The sequence below is a fragment of the Eptatretus burgeri genome, chromosome 4 (assembly GCF_056783735.1).
Source record: "Eptatretus burgeri isolate ZD-2024b chromosome 4, Ebu_testis_v1, whole genome shotgun sequence".
NCBI lineage: Eukaryota > Metazoa > Chordata > Myxini > Myxiniformes > Myxinidae > Eptatretus > Eptatretus burgeri.
In genome coordinates this window covers 50,927,562-50,933,561 of record NC_140964.1, presented here as the reverse complement: position 1 = coordinate 50,933,561, position 6,000 = coordinate 50,927,562, and positions in this window count along the sequence as shown.

Genomic DNA, 6,000 nt, shown 5'->3' with positions numbered 1-6,000 from the left:
CTTGTAGGAAATCTTTGTATTTTGTGAAATCGATTTCAAATGTCAGGGTTGGTGAAACCAAACCAAACACCCATGAGTGATATAATGCGGTAAACTGTTGATAAATGTAGATAATTATCCACATCTTTTGGTAGAATTATGAATGAGAAATGTCAACAGCACACTTGCTGCTCCATTATTATTATTCAGAAATCTTAAGTTTCTCCATTTGTAAGGTGTGTGTGTGTGTGTGTGTGTGTGTGTGTGTGTGTGTGTGTGTGTGTGTGTGTGTGTGTGTGTGTGTGTGTGTGTGTGTGTGTGTGTATGTGTGTGTGTGTGTCTCTCTCTGTCTCTTTTTGTGTCTCTGTCTTTGTCTCTCTATCTCTATGTCTCTGTCTATATCTCTCTTAAGTGTTTACTCATTAATTTTTTTAATTTTTTTCACATCTCTCTCATCTTCCCCCCTGCATAACATAACCAACTAGAACGGACACTCATAGAGCGCATACCTTCGCCACCACTACTTTTTTTGTTCTTGGTATGAGTGTGGGGAACTGGTTTCATATGAATGGTCTTATGACACAAACCACATATCTATAATGTCTATAATGTCATGATCCCCCCCCCCGACTTTCGGGGGCTACGGACGAAACAACAATCAACTCACGTCGTTTTGGCGAGTCTTCACTCGCAAGCTCGGTGAATACAACGTTTCAACAAGAGAAGGTAATCTCGTTTGATGCTGGTTTCATGCAAATCGAATAAGAATTGACTGAGTTATGCTGAAAACCACATATTTTACAAGGGCGTGACCCACCCCCCCCCCGACATTTTACCCCAACCGGTGACATGTGTTATGATGTCATTGTATAACAACATTGGGCATTAAATTCTGAACATTTTGGTGCTGGGTTCATGTAAAGCGGACAAGAATTGACCGCGTTATGACAAAAACCGCATATTTTTCAAGGTCATGACCCCCCTGACCTTTGACCCCTAACCGGTAACAAGAGTATGGGCGTCATTGTGTCATATTGCATATCACAAGATGAGGCGTTGAATTCTGAACATTTTGGCGTTAGTTGCATGCAAATTGAATAAAAATTGACCGTGTTATCGTAAAAAGATGATTTTGACCTTTTCGTGACCTTGACCTTTGACCCGAATGATCCCAAAATCTAATCGAATGCTTCCTGGCTAATAACCAATCATCCCACCAAATTTCATGCAATTCGGTTTATACTTTTTGAGTTATACGAATCACAAGATTACAAATAAATAAATAAATAAATAAAACATAACCTTTCGCAGAATGCGAAGGTAATAAATAAATACATGCCGACCAAAACATAACCTTTCGCAGAATGCGAAGGTAATAAACCTTGTTCCTGTGCCACGCGCTTTTCCTCGCCTTAGTGTAAATAAATCAATGTAGAAATGTTCCCAGCGCGTTTTTGTCTTTTCCTCCATTGGTCCAGCATGGTTCGAATCTGAGTTTAGCCGGGTCTTTATCCCCGATAATCCGTTCCTACTAGCCGGTACGTCCTTGGGAGTTCCGCTTGGTTGCATCCGATCCGGAAAGGTAGTTGGCAGAGTTGGTAGTTGGTACTCTACCGTAGTCAGTAGAGTGATCTGGTTCAAGCAAGGCGTACTGAGGGTGTGGTTCCTCGGTAGTCGAAACCATGTGCTTAATTAGATAACTTGATTCCAGACAAGAGGACCCTACGCCACGCGGTTGAGGTATTGGCGTCCACGGTCGGTTAAGAGACCCGCCATGTCACGGAATTATCCGTGAGCGATGGCCTACAATTCCGGGAAGTCTAGTGGGAGTCGACTTAACTTCCCCCACCTAGTGGTCGTTCTCTCCGCCCGACCCTGGCCGCAACAGTTTGGTAGTCAGGAGTGGGATCTTGTACCCCTCCCCCCCCCATAGAGAAATTTACGGGATTCTGACCAGGGGTGTGCTTGGCAACCTCCCCCTTTCCCTCCGAAATTAAGAGCAGGATTCAAAATTTGTTCATTATATTGGTACGAACCATGGCGGACGAAGACGAGCTGGTACAGGTGGGTTCTGAGATAATGTTAGAGGAATCCGTGGCTCAGGACAACACCTGTGAGGAAGACCTTTCCCTGCAGCCAAACACAGAGGTAACATTGGGGGCAACGGCGACAAAGCCCGAAGACCCCCTGCATCAAATTTCCCCCTCGGAGGACCTGGCGATCCCTGTCGGATCCGCGCCCGATCGTGGCGGATCGGCTTCGCAAAAGCCATTTGATATGAGCCAGATGATGGAGATACTGACACAAATGAGAGGTGATATGCAAACACAACATGGAAATATGCAAAACATGGAAAGAAACTTATTAACAAGCTGGAAAGAGGGGCTGGCAAAGATAGAGGGCGGAATGGAAAAAATGGTCCGGAATTCCACAAATGGGATCAGGACTGTACGTGGGGAAGTGACCGAGTCGAGGGGAGTCGTGTGGAGGCTGTTCGGACCGCGATGACGACGGGCAAGGTCGAGGTGACAGTGGAGCCACGATAATCACGGGAGAAACCTGTGAACCCGGACAGGTAGAGACGAAGAGCCGGGAATTGGGCATCATTAAAGAGGAGCAGACACAAATAGAAATGGTGAGGGACATTGAGGTTGAGCATGTGGAATGTTTTGAGACCCAGTGCGAGGGTCAGTTTAACCTCCCGCAGGAACAAGGGGAAACGGTATGCTCCCTCGAGGCAGACCGTGACGAGGTGAGTCCGGTAAGGCCGTATGAGGTAGACCGTGACGAGGTGAGTCCGGTAATGCCGTATGAGGTAGACCGTGACGAGGTGAGTCCGGTAATGCCGTACGAGGTAGACCGTGACGAGGTGAGTCCGGTAAGGCCGTACGAGGTAGACCGTGACGAGGTGAGTCCGGTAAGGCCGTACGAGGTAGACCGTGACGAGGTGAGTCCGGTAAGGCCGTACGAGGTAGACCATGACGAGGTGAGTCCGGTAAGGCCGTACGAAGTAGACCGTGACGAGGTGAGTCCGGTAAGGCCGTACGAGGTAGACCGTGACGAGGTGAGTCCGGTAATGCCGTATGAGGTAGACCGTGACGAGGTGAGTCCGGTAATGCCGTACGAGGTAGACCGTGACGAGGTGAGTCCGGTAAGGCCGTACGAGGTAGACCATGACGAGGTGAGTCCGGTAAGGCCGTACGAGGTAGACCATGACGAGGTGAGTCCGGTAAGGCCGTACGAGGTAGAGCTTGACGAGGTGAGTCCGGTAAGGCCGTACAAGGTAGACCGTGACGAGGTGAGTCCAGTAAGGCCGTACGAGGTAGACCGTGACGAGGTGAGTCCGGTAAGGCCGTACGAGGTAGACCGTGACGAGGTGAGTCCGGTAATGCCGTACGAGGTAGACCGTGACGAGGTGAGTCCGGTAAGGCCGTACGAGGTAGACCGTGACGAGGTGAGTCCGGTAAGGCCGTACGAGGTAGACCGTGACGAGGTGAGTCCGGTAATGCCGTACGAGGTAGACCGTGACGAGGTGAGTCCGGTAAGGCCGTACGAGGTAGGCCGTGACGAGGTGAGTCCGGTAAGGCCGTACGAGGTAGACCGTGACGAGGTGAGTCCGGTAAGGCCGTACGAGGTAGAGCGGTTGCATGGTGCGAAAGAGTGCATGCCGAGCTTTGGGGGGATAGAAGCCCCGGGAGATCGTGGGATAACACAGGCCCCCAGCGTGATTGTGTCGGAGCGTGAGTGTAGTGCAAATGACGTGGCATGTGTGAGTAGTGCACGGGGGAAAATAGGACACGGATCTACCCAGACGGGAGTCGTGGGTCGCGTAACGGAAGGGGTGATTTCGGAAACCGCGCCGGCTCCGCGGGACGCCGCGTGCTGGATCCGTTCCGTGTTTTGCGAGCGGCCCCAGCGCGGACGTTTGCGTGATCGGGAGCGGCGGTGAAACGTTCCGCGCTTGGTGCAAGACCAGAGCGCGGACGGCTAAAACGGAGGCGAATTGGGTCGAGTGAATTTGGAAAGCACGTGTCCCCATGTGAGCACGTGTGCGGGGCCCGACGTGCTGCGCGCCGCGAGAGGTGTTCGCGGGACGCGCGGAACGAGTCCCGGGGACGACACGGCCGGGCCCGTCTGCGTGACGAGCCTCACGGAGCGGGCGCGTGCGAGTGGCCTCATCGGGGATCTCGCAGCACGAAGACCAGGTGTGTAACGCACGGTGGTTCACGTGGTGGATGGCCCGAAAACGAGCGTGTAATGCGATTAACGGGGCGACGTTACGCCCTCATGTATCGGCCAAACGAAGGGGACGAATGTACTGTAAACCGCCGCCCTGGAGCCGCAAGGCTCGTTGGGTCTTGCCACGAGTACACGAAGCCCGGCCAGGATGCAGCGAACGGCCTCACGGGGGCAAAGGAGCATTAGTTAGGGGAAGGGTTTAGCGTTAGATAGACCGGCCTCGTGGGGGCATGAGCAGTCCTCCATGGGCCCGGTAACACGAGTTAGGGGGAATTTAGTATACAATTTAGAAATGGATTTGGAGACGTGGACACGAGGGTGCTTCATAATAGGGGGTAAAAAATAAAAGTATGAATATTCATGCTCCCTGGGTGTGCCTTTGTTCCATTTGACAGTTGAAACATCCACACCAAATCTGAAGCAGATTGGAGGATGTTTAGGGGTTCCTCAAGTTGGCAAAATATTGTTGAAATTTGCCAAACTGTAACTGACAACTTGCCGTCGAATGTGCACAACGCAGTACACTTCACAATTAATATGGTTGTTTGATATTTTCATTGGAATTTACATACCTTCCTTTTTCAGATTGTGTCATGGCAACTGCAAGCACCACAAGGAGTTCTTTGTCAGTATGGTTGGTTGGCAAACCTACAGCAGATATTCACTGTGCTGGCTTGCCAACTAACGGAGCAGTTCTGTGCAATTTGTTGTACCACCACACGGAGCATGGAAGTACTATTAAGGAAAGTGCGAAGCGGACCATTGAGACTGTTTCGGCACTTTGGGAAAAGGCCCGGATTCCCATCCAGCGACTGGACAAATGTTAGGAAAGGGTGATGAAGCTGTACCATCTATATCAAGAGCTGAAAAAGAATCGTCAAAAACCACAGCAGTTATATTATATAGGATGAAAGAAGAGTTTTTCCAAGGAGACCTAAATGAGCTTTTTGACATTGCAGTGCAAATTGCCCTCTCCATAATGGACAATGAAGAGGACAAGATGTTTTTGAATATGCAGCGTGAAGATCCAAAATGCTGCTCCATGGCTGGGTCTGATAAATCTCTTTTTGCATTGGAGCAACGCAAGCGGACACGTGAACTGAAAGAACAAGCCAGGAAGGAAAAGGCCATGGAGGATGCAAAGATGACATCAACGGTTTCTCTCACGTCTACCACTACAACTGATGAGGAATCTGGTAGTGAATTACTTCAGGAAACCGGATCAGATGATGATTTTCAGATGCCATCCACATCCACAAAACAGACACCTAAGCGCAGAAAGAAGACAAGTGTAAAAGTGACAACACCTGAGGTTGCTGCTGCAATGGATCGAGTGAAGGTAACTGACCATGGTGCAACTTTTGTCACAGCTGCAATTGCCCAATCCCTGGGTCATAACCTTGATGATATAGCTGTGTCACGTAGCACTGTTAGACGTGCCCGATGTATCAACAGGGAGATCTCTGCACTCAAGCACAAAGAACAGTTTTCACCAGATACTCCTTTGCTCCTACACTGGGACTCAAAGTTACTGCCAGACATTTCAGAAAAGAAAGACACTGTGGATCGTGTTGCAATTCTTGTCACTGGTGGTGGAGAAGAAAAATTGTTGGCAGTTCCTAAGATTGCTCTTGGTACTGGCAAAGAACAAGCAAATGCTTGCATTAAGGTGCTCAATGACTGGAAACTTACTGACAAGGTGCATGGTCTGGTATTTGACACCACTCCATCCAATACTGGCCTACATAAAGGAGCATGTCACATCATTGAGGAAACACTTAG